We start from the raw sequence: 20650 nt of genomic DNA, 5'->3' as shown, positions 1-20650 counted from the left end.
TCTTGCACCTAATCAATAAGTCCACCTTAAATATTGATACAAAACAATAAACAACTGAGTCATGCTATGAAAGCACTGTATAACTTATATAGGCTTATGTTTTATTTATTTTTCCTTTTTATTCAAAACAATTCCAAACATGCTTAATATATCAGGAAATATCTCGATTCTCAAACGTAGGCTATAAGTAAACGCGTTTTGCACCTTTATAGATTGTTATTTGATCAATAAATGGAAAGGTGTAATCTATTAACTACACATAAAACCCCGACTTTTTACTTAAGTGCCATATCATGCCATAAAATATTTTTAATACGACTGAATTTGCATTTAAAGTAAATTTTACTTTCATTTCAGAGAGTAAAGAACATTTACATTATCAAATAAAATTTTCATTCAGTTTAGCCAGAGTTCAGGCACTCTCAAAAACTACCATTACAATCACTGAAGCACTTTACATTACATTATGCACATCGGGATTTTTTTTAAGTTTTTTTTCTCTCTCTCTCTCTCTGAAGAAAGAATTCGCTAAATAATTCAGTCAGCGAGCAAGTGAACAAAAACACCGCGTTTCATGACTCTTCTGCACGTCTCCGATTGGCCATTGCATTCGTGCAACAGAACCGTTGATTGGTTATCATGAAGCGTTGTACGAACGTCTCTGGCTCAGCGCCAGCCAGCGAACACAGATTTGAATTTAGCAGCTGATGCTGAACGATCTAATCACAACAGTGTGATTATGTCAAATATATAAAAAATAATATTCTGCTTGGTTTTTTTTTGGTCGTTTGGAAGCTGCATTTAAAATCAACTTGGCTCAGAAATCTTTGAATGGGCATGACGCCTCTGCCCTCGATGCCTGTGAAACATTTCTCCCTCAAACAGCACGCTAACGTTACTCTACACTACAGGCTACACACCGCAATATAAACAACATATCGGCATGTTCTCACATCACGTCGTTCTTGTAAAATAATAATAAGTAAATAAATATAAAAATGACTTCGCTGAGAATGCAACACCACTTACCAGCTTCCGCGGTGTTGAAAATAATATCCTCTGACAATTAAAAAATGCGCATGCAGCGTGACAAATCGTCCCAGTTGGATGAGGAGGTCGTCGTGTTCAGGTCAAAGGTCATGTTGGTCATCTTATTGACGGCTAAGTTATTATTCAAAATTTTACTAATATTTAGATTGGGCATGAACAGGCATTCACAAAAGGAAACGTTATGACAAAAAAAAAAAAAAAAAAAATTAGAGGAAATTTTGCTTTGACAAAAGGGCACTTTGGGCACCAAAGGGCAAAGGGGCAGGTGCTCAACATGACATTTCTAAGTGGATAGACCTATTGTAAAACATACTCCAAAAATACTCCTTTACAACTTTTTTTTGTGTGTGTGTAAATTAGATTATATCATCAGTATTCAAGTATTCAATACAATTTGACACTTATAACATCACAACTCTGCAACATATTCATCATCTAGAATTTATATTTTCCCACTCATAAATATGACTTCGCTCAGTTATTCATGTGCTCAGAACTTAAAATTACAAATCCACTTGAAGGGCACATAACACTCACACAAAGTGATCTACATTTGAATGTTTTTGTATATTTATGACGGTTTTAGTTTTATCGTCCTTGTGTGGATATGTGTGAAATTAAAATTACTATAAAGTATACTGAATTTACCTAAACAAACCCCTATAGATTGTGACAACTGAGTCACACTCGTGTCAAGTGTGTGTGAGAAAGAGTGTGTTTGTGATTTATATTTACAGGTTGTGTGTAGATTGTAGATTAAATTCTTCATTTCCAGCAGTAGTCGTCTTAGTGAGATTTAGCACCGAAAACAGCTTAGACATGACATGCACGTACACACACACTCAGGAATCATCTCTGGGAGGTTTAATGCTGAAATGAGCTGGAACTACACCAGGCGACACACGCACATACTTTCACACACAATAGAGAACTGGAAGAGAACCAGTGGACATGGTCAGCCAACTGTTGTCCTGGCTCTGATTATACCAGCCTCAATTCTGCAGGCTTTTCTTTCCCTTCCCTGTCATCTCATGCAGGGTATGGTGACCTCATCAAGACAAATCGTTTATTTGGGGAGTGGATATTTCAGCACAATGGCAAAGATGGAGAGTGAAAGAAAGGACAGGATTCTGTTCAGTAAAATTGGAGTCAGGGGCAAAACATTGGTGAGAACACAAACACACAAAGACAAAAAAAAAAAAACATACTAACAATGTAGCAGCAAAAGGATTTAACCCTAAACCCTCTTGTGCACTGATGTTGGTATAGCACATTTGGTAAACAGTGGTAGCTTATAACTGTTGTGTTAAAATTCATATGTTCTGGTTGCAATACAAATTAAGCTCAATTGACATTATCTGTGATATATTGTGGATTGAGACCGAAAGTAATTTTCATTCATTTCACATATTGTAAAAACAAAAATGTGTTTTAGAGAGTGATTCACTTGCATTTGTATTTTGTGGGGCAAAACGTATAAGTGTTTAAAATGCGAAACGTTATTATAGTTTTGTTAAAGCACGTAACTTAATTCCTCTCTACTACATAAAACTAGTAGTTAGTAGTAGCTAGTAGTTATTCAGCAGTACATTTATTTAAATCAACATTTTGGAACTACTTTCCTAAGTAGATGAATGCCTGGTTATGTGTTTCCAGCATTATTTTACCAGATTGTATTGGTCTGGTTTCCTCCCACAGCACTAAGACATGCAGGTTAGGTTAATTGAACATTCTAAATGGTCTTTGGACATGTGTGTATAGACCATGTATGGATTAACTGGTCCATGAATATAGCCATAGATGCTGGATTGGTGTTAAGAAAGAAATAAACTAACAAAACCAGAAATGTTCCCCTTTATGGTAACCTTCCATGTATTTTTTGTAAATTTGAGGGCTAACATGACTCTAGTTATGGTGCATCCCAAATCGTGTACTTATGCACTTTTTTATGACATTTTGTTACTGAAAATTCCAAAGAGAAATAGTCTACCTTAAATACCTGGATGACACATGTAAATAACCGAAAAAAAAAAAAAAAAAATATATATATATATATATATATATATATATATATATATATACATATATTATGTGTGGAATGTTGGACACTTTGGCTGCATCCGAAAGCTCTAAAATGTTGCTTTCGGAGGCAGCATTCCAAGGCATGAATGAATCAAGGGACGTCCAAATCCAAATTCTGCTTTACTTCCTGTCTCCAGAGGTACCTTCTTCTGTTCAAATTTGAAGGCAAATTTGAATTATCCTTCACTGCCTTTGATATCCCACAATCCTGTGCATTCTGTTCCATGTTGGTTGGGCTAAAAAATAAAGATGAAGTCTGAAAGTTACATTTGGTGGTCAGTTTGTGTGTAAATGTATATTTTGGATGAAATTTTTACACGTCTGATGTTATTTCTAGCGAGAAATCAGTATTATAGTAATGAAATATTAATTTTTATCACCAAACCTCATTCTACTTTTTTTGTTGATCATTAAACCATTACGCTGCCTCAGAAGCCTGTCTGAAATCAGTTTTGTGAGCTGCCTTTGTGCAAAATCGCTGCCTGCAAAGTCATTGCCTCAGGCTTTCGGGTGCAGCCTTCATGCACTCAACTGTCGCAGCTTTAATTACGTTGGCAACGGGGAGGGGCTGTTAGACTGATTATTATTGACAAAATTACCTTATAAATTTCATACTCTACATCAGTGGTTCCTGACCACGTTCCTGGAGGCCCCCCAACACTGCCTGTTTTCCATGTCACCTTAATCAAATACACCTGATTCAAATCATCAGCTCTTTAGTAGAGACTTCAAGACCTGAATTTGGTGTGTCAGACAAAGGAGAAATGCAAAATGTGCAGTGTTGGTGGGCCTAGGAATGTGGTTGGGATCCACTGCACTACATGGTTGAGAACACAGTGCTTGTTTCGTTTCGCAATGTTTCGTTACCGAACCGGAAATCACTAAACTGCTGTGTTTTGATATCACACAACAGACACAGAAGAGAAGACAATGCTGAAAAAGTCGTAGTTTTTGCTATTTTTTGGACCAAAATTTATCTTTCGATGCTTCAAAAAATTCTAACTGACCCTCTGATGTCACATGGACTACTTTGTTGATGTTTTTCTTACCTTTCTGGACATGGACAGTATACCGTGCACACAGTTTCAATGGAGGGACTGAGAGCTCTCGGACTAAACCTTAAATATCGGAAAAAAATAAAATATCTTAAACTGTGTTCCGAAGATGAACGGAGGTCTTTCGGGTTTGGAACGACATGAGGGTGAGTCATTAATGACATAATTTTGATTATTGGGCGAACTAACCCTTTAAGTACATAGTGTGTCATTTGGGATGCAGTTACAGTATTTTAATGTTTACCCTGGTATAAATAGACCTCTTCATAGACATCCATTTTAAATGTATAATTGAAAAATATATACTACCGTTCAACAGTTTGTTGTCAGTTTAAGATATACTGTATATGAATGTTTTATTAAAAATGCAAAAAAAAAAAAATGATTGCAAAAAAATCTTATGCTCACAATTGCTGCATTTGATTTTCATAAAAATACACTTTTTTATTTTATTTTATTTTATTTTATAAAATGGATAGTCCCAGTCATTGATTCTGATTGGTTGAGCCACATTCTAAGCTGTTGTACATTACACTACAAACATGTACCTTTTTTACTTCTGCGTATTAATCGGCAAACACTTTGTTGGAACCACAACTGTTTCTTAGGAATGGGCTTTATGCACAGTCACTTCCGCTTTTTTCCTCAGGACCCTTACTTACATCCGGTGCTGTGTCGGAAGTCATTGTTCTTAACAAAGATCTTTCAAAATTACAGAGGTGAAGATGACTTTTCAGTTTACAAGAACTTCCCTGGATTATTGTAAATGTTGTCCAGTGCATTGCGTGTCTGCCAGCTGCCACACCAAAATGGAGATAGGCATTTTAAAGAGTTTCAAGTTACTTCGACAACATTAGGGTGAGTATTGTGCTATTATATTCTAGAAAATCTAGCTAAAAAGACTGGACAATGCTGCATGATTTCTGCACCAATTTGATCAGCACTTAAATAGAGTTTAGCTTTAGATGTCATTGACTTATGACCCCTAAGACAAACTAGCAATAACAACAGAGCTCCGGAAAGATCAGAAATGGTTAGAGGATAGGGATATCCTTTACAATTTTCTTGAACACAGAGTGTATTGTGTTTGTAATATTATATTTTTCATAATTTAATTCAAAATATATGTTCATTTACAATGTAACAGTTTAACATTCAACTTAAAGTAATTCAAAGCGCATCTTAATTCAATTCATTATCTAACCCAATTTAATTATCTTCACAGATTGTTCCTCCTGTACATAACTGCACTGAAATGGAGCAGAGTTGGTAAGTGTAAGAAAATGATCAAATACTTTAATAAATTACATATATAATGAATAAACTTTGATTAATAATATTTACATGTCCATTGGTATGTGTAGAGAGTCAAGCCAGGGCTTGTCAGTGGGATGGTGGTCCAGTTTGCAAGACTGAAAGAAAAACTCACTGAGATGACAAGGAAGGAGTAGACCATAAATCTATCACAGTCTAATATTGTTAAATTATCTTTTCTTTTCTTGCTATATTCATAATATATACCGTTGCCTATATAATTAGGCATGCAGAAAAAATATTTATAATTCAGGTAAGAATATAAGAATTATATTTACATGGTATCAATGGTTTTAATATTTATATGTTTAGATTACACTGGTGAGCAAGAAACAGAATTGAAGTTATATAAACATTTACATTAAATTCAATTTACATTTTATATAACAGTTTGTACAAATAAACACACATTGTTGAAGTGTTGTGTGAAAGGCCAGATCTCTCTGTGGATGAACGACTAGAAGGTGGGCCATGAAGAGGAAGAAGTCATCATGAGACTGTCAAAATACATTTTAATTTATGATACATATAATGCATGTAATGTGTGCATCAACAGAGAAAGATAAATATAAATAACATTTATTTTCTCTCTGTGTCAGAAATATTTACCATTGCATTGCTTGTTATTCAAAATTCATCCATTGCTCTGGTTATATTCTAAAAATACAATTTATAAATATTAGTTTATATCAATCGACTGGTAATGCATTCACGCTACAAGTGAATATAGACCTGAAGCTTTTAAGCGGCTTGAGATTTAACCGGAAACACATAGGCTTCATCCCATGCATAGAGCGCATTACATTGTATGGTGGAAGAATTACTGTTTTAATTTATATCATTACACTTTATTTGCTCATTATTTATTCTATTCTGTGAAACCTTACTACGTATATGGAATAACCATTTTATAAAAACAGTAAGCTCCATAAACCACGGCTTCTTGGGGCTTATTGCTTTATTTTATATTAATACAATTTGCAATGGCGGGTTTTCATTTTAATATGTTTTAAAATGTACATTTATTACAATGATGGCAATGCTGAATTTCAGCAGCCATTACCAGTTTTCAGTGTCACACAATCCTTCAGAAATCATTGAAATATTTTGATTTGGTGCTTAAGTTATTTATAATTATTGACGTTAAAAAAACAGTTGTGCAGTTGTACGTTTTTCCATAAGTATTTAAATCATTTAAAACAAAAGAACAGCACATGGTAAGTCAGGTGCAGGTAAAGAGAAGGATAAATGTATGCTAAAGTGTGTTAATGAAATGTCTGTTTTACTTTCAGGTGGTCTCATAAGACTAGAGTCGTGAGTCATTCTCTCTGTGCTGACCACAGGCCATTCAGATGGGCTGATGATAAAGTCTGGAGGTGTCTGGAGAGGAGAGGTGACTGCTGAATATGACCCCTCTCTCTTACTCCTTCTCTCTCTTTCCATTTCTCTCACACATACTCTGTCTTGCTCTCCTTTAGTAGTTGGCACGAGGGAGGTTTGATTTTATCTTACCACCTCTATCAACCCTTCCTTTGGGCTCTCTCAGCTGAAAGGTTCAGATGTTATCTCTGCCATCTCTGTCTCTCCTCCAACCCATCTCTTGACCTCCATCAGCCTAACAGCATCCCTTGTCTCCTTTCTGTCTCTTATCTCTAAAAGAAATGAAGTTTTTAGATTGGCTTACGACTGATCTTAACTGACTGCTTATTTACATGGATTGTTGATGTTGATATCATCTAGTGTTTCTTTGACTTAATGGCATAAGGTCTGGTCCCCGCTGCACCTTATACAAGCCAAAGAATGCCCATTTAGACAGGAAGAGACAATGTTAACCAACTCATCTTATCTGCATCCTGCTGACATAAAAAGAAATAGAAAGATTTTTTTTCTTATGTGCTTTCACAATTTTTTATATCCCTCCTCATTCAAGCTTTCCTCTGTGTTTGAAACTTGTGTTATTCCCTCCTTAAGATGAATTGCTTGCTGTGTTCCTCTTTTGTAAATCACTTACAAAATAATCCACTAAACAAGTAAATGCATGTTTATCACAATTTACTTGCTATTTAAAGCATCATCATTTCTGTTTTTTTTTTTTTATACGTTTAATTTAATTTCAGAAAATGGTTGAAAATATGCTGCTTTTTGTTGTATTCTTAATTTGTCAATTACTTACTGTAGGACAACAGCAAGCCCTCGGTGAAATTTAAATGTAATTACTTAATTTTTTTTTACTTTTTACTTGCCATTTAAGGTATATTTTCCTGAAATAGATCGAATAGACTAACAATTTATTTCTCCCCATGTAAAGCTATATTTTTTTCTGAAATCGATTGTATCCTAACAGACAGGCATGGGCCCTCATTTATCAACAATGCATAGAAAGATTTTATGTTGTCCTACGAAATTTTGAATGTAAGTTTAAAAAAAGAAAAGGAAAAACATATTTATCAAATGTGCTGCCGCGGTTCTTACACACACCAGTAAGTAAACATTGTTGATAAATCCCACACGTTCTTAAGCACCATGCTCATTCACGTTCATGGTCATTTGCATTCAGAAACGCCTCAAATAAACTATATATGGTGACAACAACTCCCTTTATAAACCACGTGAATGCATAATGTCCTCACCGAAATCATGGGAAAGAAAGTGATACTGACTGAGAAGCTATTCTGTGCTCTCACTAATCAGATCAGCGATCTTTGAAATCGCATTCTCTGCACAGCGCATGGTTTGCTAAATCTTCCAGCAAAGCGAGATCAGCCATGACACTATAGCTACATTTTAAATGACTTTCCAGCTGCACGACAAAAAAATAAATTAAATTAAATAAAGGCTTATCTTACTTATTATTTTTGTCTGGTTTCTAGTTAAAATATCTAAAAAGTATTTAATTAAGATGCATTTACTATATTAGCAAAAATATATTTTGTCTTTAATAGATATGTAACAGATAATTTAACAGATAAGTAAAATTATCAGCCAGCGGGGGTTAAGAAATATTTAGTCTTGGAATTTAAAGCATCATTATTTTTTCCTAATTATAGATCGTCATGGAATCTTTTTACATTTAATTTGATTTCAGAAAAATGGTTGAAAATATGTTGGTTTTCTTGCTGTATTTCTCAATTGTAAATTACTTAGAATAATAGTGTGTCCTTAATGAAATGTAAATCTAATACCTTTTTTTTTTACTTAAATAGATTATATCCTAATAATATACAGGCATTGGAATTGTTTAAATTTTTACTCATTTTAGGAAAATATTTTGGATTTCTTCAAATTTTTCCCTTTTATAAAGTTAGTGACTTATTCGACAGTCGTATTTTTAAATAAATGGGATTAATGCAGAGCACTAATTCTGAGTATTGGTCACCATACTTGTCCACATGTCACGTCATTTTTTAATGTGACAGACCTGCCAAGCAGATTTGAAAGTCATGGTGGTGGATGGATGAACATATGAAAAGTGATCAGTTTAAACGTCAAGCTGTATTTTACTCCCTGTGATGCGTCTTCATCTCCAGCTTTCTCAAATGTCATCATACTCAGCATGAATCATCTTTCTTTTTACCCCTACACTTGTTCCTTTTCCCTCCCTTTTGCTGTCTTTGCCTCTTTGTCTTTTGTCTTGTAAGACATTGTGATGCAGCTCTCTGATTTGTGCCTGTCATGCTCCTTTTATCTGTCTATTTTTTTTAATTATCGGTAATTCAAATCAGTATTTTCCTTCTAGTTCCTACACTGTCTTTTCTCATCTTATATAGTCTCATCTCTTCTAATCAGCATTTTTGTTGCTCTGAAAAAGATGAGGAAATTTCTCACCCTTGACGATAGTCTAACTCGTCTTCTCCATCACTGTCGATGAGTTCCAACGTTGAGCCAGGATTTGATAGATGTTTCTCCTCCAACCTTTTTTGTGACGCTGTTTAAACCCTGCTTTGAGAGCCTACCCTCATTTGTCACTTAGTGTGAGATGTCCTTTTAAAGTACATTGGACTGAGGACAGATTCATGCTGTCATAATCCTGGTCCCCCACCCGAAGACAAACCTCATTTCTGAGATGATACCAGGCAGCCATTGTGGGAACACAACATGTCCGTAAGTGAAAAGTTACACTTTCCATAACTTTAAGCCTGAGATCAGAACAAAAGATAAGAGGGAAATGGCTTCAAATTAACCCTGAATAACCTTATCATACTCCTATTCAGTTTCACTAAATTGTGTCTTTAACTTGAGAGCAAGTGGGTTGTGAGTATATCCCTCAGGCTTTAGTTTCAGTATGCTATTTTAACGTAAGTCTGTGGGCCTATGTGTCCTGAATTTGACTTTGTAAGGTTCATATGATTAACCTTCTAAGGTTGCTCTTTTGAAAATTCAAAATTCAACTCAGAGCTTCTGAAATGCATTTAAAAGGGATGGTAGTACTATTTTGAAGCATGCTTCAGCATTTAACACAACATAGGCTTTTTCACCAAAAAGTGAAGCACTTATTTTTCATCATAACATCAGTTGTGAGGAGGCAGTGCCTCCAAATTGCTGTGATTGGCTGATTAGTCAATGTAACAATGCCCGACTATAATGTTCACAGCTGTTTTGCCTGAGTAAGTCAAACTAATGGAAATGGGCAGACTAACTAAAAGTAAATAGCTCACCCACTTAGACATTATCACTATTGATCTCATCTGAATGGAAATTACTTGAAATGAAGATCTATGAGCAAGTTTTTCTTACAAGCACTAAGCTCTTTTAAATTAAAGGAGTACATTGTGACTGCTGTCATCATTTACATTACATTTCACATTTATTAATTTAGTAGTTGCCTTCATCCAAAGTGAATTACAAACGAGGAACACTGCAAGCAATTTATCATTACAGCCAAGAATATTTGCTGTACACAATGCCAAGTTTCAAGTATTAGCTATTAGATTATTATACAAGCTAAAGCAGATGCAGAAAACAAAAGAGAGAGAACACAATTATTTGTGTGTGTGTTATTAAAATAATAGCTTTTTTTTACAGTTAGTGTTTTGCAAAATATACTTGCTTGCTGTGTTTACAGTAATTGTTAACTGAGGGTCAGAAAAGATTACTTAATTATAATAGTCCGTTACTGTAATAAAGACACTACATTGTGGTCTTCGTTTTTTGATGATTGTATATGGTAACATGTTGCATGTGCTTTAGTTTAAACTGTAAACCCCTCATTTGATTGTCATATTTTCAGTATACCATATGTCTGAGACATACTGCAACAAAACAGCACCTTTCAAAGCACCTTTCAGTTACTACCACAACAAAATTAACAGCTGCTGTGATGCTCGGACACTCTTCAAGACTTTCTCTTCTCTTCTTAATCCGCCGCCTCCACCTCCTCCATCGACTCTTACAGCGGACGACTTTGCAGCTTTCTTCACAAATAAGACAAGATCCATCAGTGACCAATTCTCCACACCGCAGACTGAGGAAAACTTCACAATGACCGATGCACACTCTTTATCCTCCTTCTCCCCACTCTCAGAGATGGACGTCTCCAAAATTCTCATGTCCAATCATCCTACTACTTGTCCACTTGATCCTATCCCCACTCACCTCCTTCAAGCGATCTCTTCTTCAGTCATACCTTCACTTACTCACATTATCAACTCTTCTCTTCAATCTGGAACATTTCCCTTAGCATTCAAGCAGGCTCGGGTAAGCCCACTGCTCAAGAAACCATCTCTAAATCCAGCGCTTCTTGAAAACTACAGACCGGTATCCCTGCTTCCATTCATTGCAAAGACACTTGAGCGGGCTGTGTTCAACCAGCTTTCTATGTTCCTTGGACAGAACAACCTCCTGGACAGCAACCAATCTGGCTTCAAAAGTGGCCACTCAACTGAGACTGCTCTGCTCTCGGTTACTGAAGCCCTGCGACTAGCAAGAGCAGCTTCAAAATCCTCGGTACTCATCTTACTAGACCTGTCTGCTGCTTTTGACACTGTTAATCACAAGATTCTCCTGTCCACCCTCAGAAAGATGGGAATCTCTGGAACTGCTCTCCTGTGGGTTAAGTCCTACCTCTCTGACAGATCATTCAGTGTGTCTTGGAGGGGTGATGTTTCAAAGTCACACCACCTTGCTACTGGGGTTCCTCAAGGCTCAGTACTTGGACCACTTCTCTTCTCCATCTACATGACATCTTTAGGATCTGTCATTCAGAAGCATGGCTTTTCTTATCACTGCTATGCTGATGACACCCAACTCTACTTCTCATTCCAGCCTGATGACCCGACGGTAGCTGCTCGCATTTCAGCCTGTCTGAGTGACATATCTAGCTGGATGAATGACCATCACCTTCAGCTTAACCTTACAAAGACTGAACTACTGGTGATTCCAGCTAACCAATTGATTCATCACAACTTCTCTATACAGCTAGGCTCGTCAACCATAACTCCTTCGAGGACAGCCAGAAACCTAGGAGTTGTGATGGATCATCAATTAAGCTTCACTGACCACATTGCTACAACGACCCGGTCCTGCAGGTTTGCCTTATACAACATTAGGAAGATTAGACCCTTCCTGTCAGAGCAAGCAACCCAACTTCTTGTCCAAGCTCTTGTTCTCTCTAGACTGGACTATTGTAATGCTCTCTTGGCGGGCCTTCCTGCATGTACTGTCAAACCCCTGCAAATGATCCAGAATGCAGCAGCGAGGGTTGTCTTCAATGAGCCAAAAAAAGCTCATGTTACTCCTCTCCTCATCAGGTTACACTGGCTACCAGTAGCTGCTCGCATCAAATTCAAGGTACTGATGCTTGCCTACAAGACGACCACTGGCACGGCACCAACTTACCTAAACTCACTGGTTAAATCCTATGTGCACTCAAGAAGTTTGCGTTCTGCAAGTGAACAACGCCTTGTGGTGCCATCCCAAAGAAATTCAAAATCACTCTCACGGACTTTTTCCTGGACTGTGCCCAGCTGGTGGAATGACCTCCCAATCTCAATTCGTACAGCTGAGTCTTTACTCATTTTCAAGAAACATCTAAAAACTCATCTTTTTCGCCTGCACTTAACCTACTAACACCAGTACTTTTCCTTTTCTTGTCTCTTTTTTTCCATTTAATAAAAAAAAAAAAAAAAAAAAAAAAAAAAAAAAAAAAAATTATATATACCTGGCTATGTGTTCTATACTAGACTAACTGAGACTTGTCATGGCACTTGTATTCTGTTGTTGTTCTTTTGTTGACCTGACTGCTTCTATTGTTCTCATTTGTAAGTCGCTTTGGATAAAAGCGTCTGCTAAATGATTAAATGTAAATGTAATGTTCAAAGGGCTTCCAACAGCACCTTTATTCTGACTGTTCAAGGACTGGCAATGGGACAATTTGGATGATTGTTCACTGAGATATGAATTGCTGTGTTTGTATAATTATAAGTGGTTGCAAAAATAGAAGCTGGTTTAGTTATCAAAATATCCAAAATGCAGTTTGCAGTCACTGTCGATTATGGTTTCAAACTTGTGCAGACTATAAATAGAGCTCTGGGTTGAAAATGATGCATTATTATTTATTTAAATATGTATGTTTGTTTTTGAGCACCTCATTTGCCTAACTGTTTCTCTGATTGATTGACAGTTGTGTTTCCAACCCAGCCGCATCATCAGAAGTGTCACAGTCAATTTTGTCCCCTATCAGTTCACCTCGAGTGAAGAGACAATGGAACCATGGGTAATGATTCCAGAACTGAAAAGCAATATTATAGAATATTACAAATTCACTTTAGAATGTGTTTGAATGATTCTTTCATTCTGTCATTTGCATCATAATGGCAGAGCCACTGGTCATGCATGGTTCCTTGCTCTAATAGGGGACTATTTTGCCAGAATGGGATGAGGTATTCTGGCAACAATTACTGCCTCACTTCATGCCGATGAATATAAATGGAATTGTAGCATGGCAGAAATATAGTATTGATGCTACTCCCCCACATTGACATTACAGAAGGTTAGTTTCATGTTTTCGGTGGGTTTGACCTTTTGCCCTAATGATTCCCATGTGATTACAATTTGCTGTGGGTCAGGTCTAAATATTTAAATAAAAATGTATATTACACAACATTACATCTATTTAGGGGCATCATGCAGCTATTTATTTTCCTGGATCACTTCCTGAATCCTAGATGAAAAAATAACTCCTTTTACAACTTACAAGTTTTTCTATATGTAAGCACAAGATGAAGGTGTCTAGTAGAACAGGCTTGTTTAACACACGGGGACATATGAGTTAAAATTCTGACTTAATGTATAATATATTTTTTATAAACTGTCACCAAAATTAACATGACAGCCAGTAGTAATCATACATATTCATTCTATGGAAAATAACAACTCTCACTTTTTATTAAGTGGTCTTAACTACTGTGTACTCAAAAATCATCCAAAATTCATATTGTATTTCAAAACACTTTTGCTGCTATTGAGGTGGGATACGGGTAAGGTTAAGGACAGGTTGGGTATAGGTTTAAAGGTCAAGAGGGTCTGGCTGCAGACTTGTACTTGCATTCTCAGACTTGCACTCTCAGACACTTACATTCCACTAGTGACGTCACTTGCAGTCTTTATTTTTTATTTTATTGATATATTTTTTTTTTTACGTTTTGTTTGAATTTCCCAAAATTTTATAACAGTAGCCAGGTGGGAAGACAAGAAAAAAGGAAACTAAATTACAATGTCACTTGCAATCGCTACTTGCACTCTCTGCTTCGACATTTGCAATCGACACAAATCGTGCATGTTGCCAATGGAGACAAGAAGCTGTGGTGGTGAATAAACGCAACGCGCAAAGTTTCGAGTTAAGCATTTTTCCATATAGAATAAACTGTCTACAACTCGCTTATATCACTGTCTTTGTCCATTAAGCTACATTATGTGTTTTATTTATAATGATTTTCTATAGGAGGAAGACGTTTATTGTACAATTTAATGCACTGCGTTTTGTACTCTTCTACTTGCCTGTACGGATCCTTTTAAAATCACTTAATGCATTTCATAATGCACGTTCATATTTGCTGGTCTATATATACTTTTAGTCAACAACAAGACATATAGGCTATGCCTACTGAACTGTCTTTATCATCTTAGTCTGTTATTAGGCCACATTAAGCGTTCGCATTGTGTTCATAGCCATCTGCTTGCCTTGTTGTACATTAAATAATAACTATATATCGAATTTGGTCTTTTAATTGAACTTAATGTATCCTAATACATTATGCCATATTAAGTGTTTGTTTTTTTCCATAGGAGGAAAACGCTTAACGAAAGACTTTGTTTATAGTAGTAGGCCTACTAATTTAGTTTTAATCGTTTTGTGTTGACCAATGCAGTGTTGTGTTGACTGCAAGTGACGTCACAGGTAGCGGAGAGTGCAAGTAGCGATTGCAAGTGACATTGTAATTTAGTCTTGTCTTAACCACCTGGCTACTGTTGTAAAATGTTGAGAGATTCAAACAAAAACGTATAAATAAATAGAACAAAAAAATAAATAAATAAATAAAGACTGCAAGTGACGTCGCTAGCGGAAGCACAAGTGTCTGAGAGTGCAAGTCTGAGAATGCAAGTAGCGATTGCAAGTGACATTGTAATTTAGTTTCTTTTTTTCTTGTCTTCACCTGGCTACTGTTGTAAAATGTTGAAAGATTCAAACAAAAAGTTATCAATAAATAGAAGAAATAATAATAATAATAATAAAGACTGCAAGTGACGTCGGTAGCGGAAGCACAAGTGTCTGAGAGAGCAAGTGTGAGAATGCAAGTCTGAGAGTGCAAGTGTACGTCTGCAGCCAGACCCTTCTCGGGTTAAACGGTAAGTTACGGTGTAAAGGATTGGGTCAACAGCATGGCCGTAGGTTTAGGGGGGGACGCAATATTTAGGGGGGGACAATCAATATTTTGAGACGACTAATTTGTCCCCACCAATAATTAGCAAGCTCCTTTGAACTGCTATTTGGATTTTTGCATTTGTTATTTGGATCGATTCTAATGGCCAGGACGACGATAGTAAAAGAAACGCTATAATTTGATTGGCGGCGGGGTATCTGACAGGCTACACGCGCGGACCGGGACTACTTTTGTGCTTGCACTAGTAGCGAGCGGGTGGTTTGTGTGCGCGCGCATGTTGACGACGCTGACGGTAAGTTATCAGGGCTGTCTCTCTGCCACATACAAAGGCCAGGGTAAAAACATTTTAATATTCTGTTTTTTTTTTTGCCCCTTATTGTACTTTGTAGATGCCACCAAAGAAGAAGAAAGGGGACATAAGAAGCTTTTTCATAAAGCAGAGTCAGAGTGTAAGTAGGCAAAATAACTAGCTAGCCACACAAATAGACTAGCAGTAGTGACTGACCAGGCTTTCAAATGCAGATTCTACTGTGGAAATAGTATTATATTAACTGGTGATAGTATGTGTTACCCAGGACGATAGATCATAGAATGCTACGTTAGCAAGTAACTGAATGTCAATTAGCCTGTACCTTAACTTAGGTGTATGGGGGTTTCCCCACCAAAGCTGAGACCAAACCTACGCCCATGGTCAACGGTGTAATTACAAATGTAATTACAGAACCTAAGTACAGATGTAATTACATGCAGGTCTTTTAAATATAATTACAATATAAAAACGTATGTATGTATGTACACAATAAGTGCACTGTATCAAATTATTAATTTAAATGTAATTAATATAAAGTGGGACTGACTTGAGGGATGATTTTAAACTTTTTCATCAAAGATGCAAGTACTCTTTTGCATTCAAATTCCACATGCCTCCAAAATCTGAAGGGTCCTCTTTTTAGTAGCCTCCGAAGTCTAAATGCACTGTTGTTGTTGTTTTTTTCTTTTTTTCTTCTTGCATATTAACTGTAAAACATGAAGTTAAACCATGTCATTTTACCTAGATGGGCACTATATAATCTGAGCTATTACTATGAGAACGTACAGTTCGAACTGACACCTGCAGTAATTTAACCCACTTTAACTCTGAACACACACTTCCCAAACTTGTCTGCGTGCTTTGCTGACAGCCATTCCCACAGAGTGAGAGCAAGCAGATGGAAGAGAAAGAATGAGATGGGTAGAAAATGTGCAATGTGGAAAAAAATGTACAAGGGAACCGTAGGAGAGGCACAAAATGCTTTCAAGTGCTTAGCCTTTGACATCCCCCAGCTGAGGATGCAATGTCAGATGCAATTCATAAAGAGCAGTGCTAGTATGACTGTAGAGGTAGTACATTGTCTACTAATGTTTGATATATATGTAAGGCCTGACATTACAGCTAATTACTAAATTATTAAATTACTAAAATATTAAAAACAAAATCATTTATTATTAAATCAGCAACACCAATTATAAATGCAGTTCACCTGGCATTCACTGAAACTGTATAATATAAGAAATGTAAAAAAAAAAAAACCTATCCCTAATATTTACATTCAATTGAAATTGAGCAGCTCTAAGAAAATGTCTCTCAGTGAAGAGGCTCTCAGGTTCAAATGAACCTGCTTAGATGAAAACTAAGAAAGAAAACAAGAAATTAAAAAGGAAATCGGGAGTCACATTAAAATAATAAAATCTCTCTTTTAAGCTTACCTCAGATAACTCTTGATCTACTGGCTCACTGGTGTTTATATTTGTCATAAAACTGTGATTGCATTTGTTGTGCGCTGGGCACACAGTAAGCAATAATATTTACAGCCCTCTGTAGTCTATTAAAGGAACAGCCTTGGAGGATAAGGGCACGCAAGCAATCAATAACCCGGATGAGGCTGGGATCCGATTGGCTGTAAAACATACTAAACAAAACATTAAACAACAAGACAGATAAGCTGCATATGAGATAAGGTTCTCGCCTGGTTTAAGGGAGTGCTGTAAAAACCTAACCATATGCTCTACAGTGTATTACATCACAGAGTTATTTTATTTAGGCGGCAGTTTTTCGCACTGAGTGTAAATAGTAATAGAGGCTATTTAGACTAAGTGCAGATACCAGCATTTTTTAGTGATATGCTATTTACACTAAGTGCAAATAGCTATAGATTCTATTTACACTATGTTATAATTTTACTGCTTATTGCAAATAGAGGCAATTATCTGCACCTCATTATTGTAGTACATTGTAAACATTATGCAGTATTAAGAATTTAAATTTTATTCAAATTAATAAATGGATGCCACCTTATTGGGACAATAAAGCCCTTCCTAAACCTATCCATCCCTACACGAGACTTTATTTTATATACTTTATAGACTTTGATTATATTCTTCATTTTAACTGAAAATTAATTCTTTTCTGATGTCATTTGAAATTTTAAAAAAAGTTCGCCAAAAGGCAGATTCGAACCCAGGTCGATTGCATCAAAATGTGCTGTACATATCACATGTTTTACCATCTGCACCTCTAGAGCTGGAAACTGATGGCTGTCTTCTGTTGACTAGCTGAATCACATGTTGGTGGGTGGAGTTAGTGTAAATAGCTTCAGCCAACAAGGCGGGCTATTTGCACTTACTGTTAATAGACTATCCATTTTATTTATCATTATTTTTTGTCCTGTTTGGCAGTAAATGTATCTAATCAGATTCAAATGAGAAAAAAAGAGTAAATACTTCAGCAAGCAAGATTACATATTAAGACTTCTTTTTTGAGAACACAATAATATAATTACAATCTGGAGTTTATTTAACCCAATTGCAAATGTTGCTTTATAATCTTGTTTTAAGCATAAATGTACCAATAATTAGCGCCGGTTATTTTGAAAATAAGAGAACATTTGCCAGAGGGTAAGAAAATGAATCAAAGAAAAACAAAACAAAAAATAAAACCATTAAATTCTGTTTTATAACTTCTGTTATATTATGGATAATTTATGCGTGTGTGTGTGTGTGTATGTGTGTTTGTGTCCATTAAATAAAAGTCACAATATTGTCTTTTGTGTTTTACAGAATATAGAGAGCCATACAGGTTTGGAACACCATGAAATTCAGTAAATTATGACAGAATTTTAATTTAATTTTTAGGTGAACTATTGCTGCATTTGATTTGTCATCAGAGGTAGGAAATTCAGAGCTCCATGATGGGGTTTTTGAATGGAACACTCACACAAGTCTGAGTTCCTTCTTGGGACCTTGTTTCCCAACCCCTTTGTTTCGTTCAAACCCAAGTTAAGAATTCAAGATGGCTGCTCCCTATGTGAAAAGTAAGTAGAATATTTATAAAACTTACAGTATGTTATATTCAAGTCATTATTGAGGCCTGCACTCATTACTGCCCAACTTCTATTTGTGAACAAGATGCTTTAGTGTGTGTGAGTTTCTGCGGTTACAAAATGTGGTGTAATGCTCAGTTTTTGCTAACACTGTTAATGTCAACATGAATGAACTCCATTACATCCACTTGGGTGTGATGTCATTTCCAGCTTCGACTTCTGTGGTAAATCAAATTCTGCACATCACTTTACAGGTCAGCCATCAATGAAATTTCTGTCTTGCAAAATAGCACATGGATCTTATGGACTGCTTTTGCATTACTTTCATTGTGTTTTTCCAAGTTCCAGTTCCCATTTATTGCTAATTCATGGAATAGAGTGACCAGTGCCCCCCCCCCCTAAAAAAAAGAAAGTAAGAAAGAAATTCATATGGGTTTGGATCATCGTGAGCATGAGTGATTCTTGCATATATTTTTTGACATTGCACTTTATAAAATAAATTTATCTTCTTGGACATTGATCCATTTTTACTAGAGGGGAAAAAAAGCTTTTTATTTTTTTTGGAGTTCACATGTAACTCTTCTAATCCATATGCAAAAAAAAAAAAAAAATCTGTTGTGACTCATGAACTGAATTTGCCTTTCAAATATGACGTGCACTTAAACGTGTAGTATGGAATTTTTGGCCACCAGGGGTCACTCAATCAAAATAATAACATAAGACGTACTTTGATGACGTCGGGAAAGAGCGTAGGCTCATGGGAGTTGTTGTTCATTGGAACGCGCTCTGTCGCTCCCTGTCATTCCTCACTCATTCTAACTTAGTATTTTGACAATCACGTCTTTTCGAACGGATGAGACCCCTATCAAATCAATATTCCATCTAGCTAGTAGTAATATATGTTAAAAAACACGGTCGCCTTTCGTTAATAATTATAATTAGTTATACTATGATATCGAACAAGTTAGAGAACTGCATTTGAAGCTACTTTATTCAGCTAGATATAGAACAAATGTAGATTTACATGAGAGCTAGTGCGTCTGCGTTTTACACAAGAAATCATCGTTTCACAAAATATACGGATAGATACAGTTACGTTAGCTGAATGGGTGCATACCTGTTTATCAGAATGCAAGCGAGTTCGGCATCTCTCTGTAGTTTCAGCTTGTCACGAAGCTCTCTCTATCTTGGAAATGCAACTCCAATATTTACCCGTGTCTTGTTGCTTCTCTTGTCCCAAAACCATCTCGGGTCATTTATTTCACCCGTGCGTTTGCGCTTCACAGAACGTTCAGGCAAAGCATAATCATGATCCATAACTAAGTTATAGATTGAGGTTTAAATATAAATATAAACAATATAAATATAAAATATAATAGTCTCGATAAAGGCTACTACTTTTTCTTCTTCGTCTCGTCTTTGTTTCTGTTCGCCTTTGTATTTGGCGTTTCCGCAGGAAGTTAGATAAACTAGAGGGGTCAAAGTTTATATGACGCCATAGACGGGCGACAAAACAGAAATAAAGAAACGTGCCGTGTCTTCTAATTAAACTATAATTTTCTCCGGATTTGAAAGTTCGTGGAAACTGTCGGGATGATGTAAGTACACAACTAAAAAATATATATAACATACATATAGTGATTTCTGCTATTTTTAAAGCAGAAAAATTACATATTGCGCCTTTAACTAATTGTGTCATCTGGTTATTTCACATAATCAGAAGACATCAGTGATGAAAGTCTGGAGCATCTGTTTCTGTTTTAATGAATGACTAGTAACCATGTCTGAGATCACATTCTGTTTGGTTAGTGGTCTTCAAAGAGCTCTGTCTCTAGACAGATTTCTTTCTCTTTTTTTGGTTCAGGCATCTAGCATAGCTCTGTTGCAGCAAAAGCCAACTGATGAGCTGCTA

This window comes from Carassius auratus, chromosome 26 (assembly GCF_003368295.1).
Source record: "Carassius auratus strain Wakin chromosome 26, ASM336829v1, whole genome shotgun sequence".
Lineage (NCBI taxonomy): Eukaryota > Metazoa > Chordata > Actinopteri > Cypriniformes > Cyprinidae > Carassius > Carassius auratus.
Note: the sequence above shows the minus strand (reverse complement) of the source record.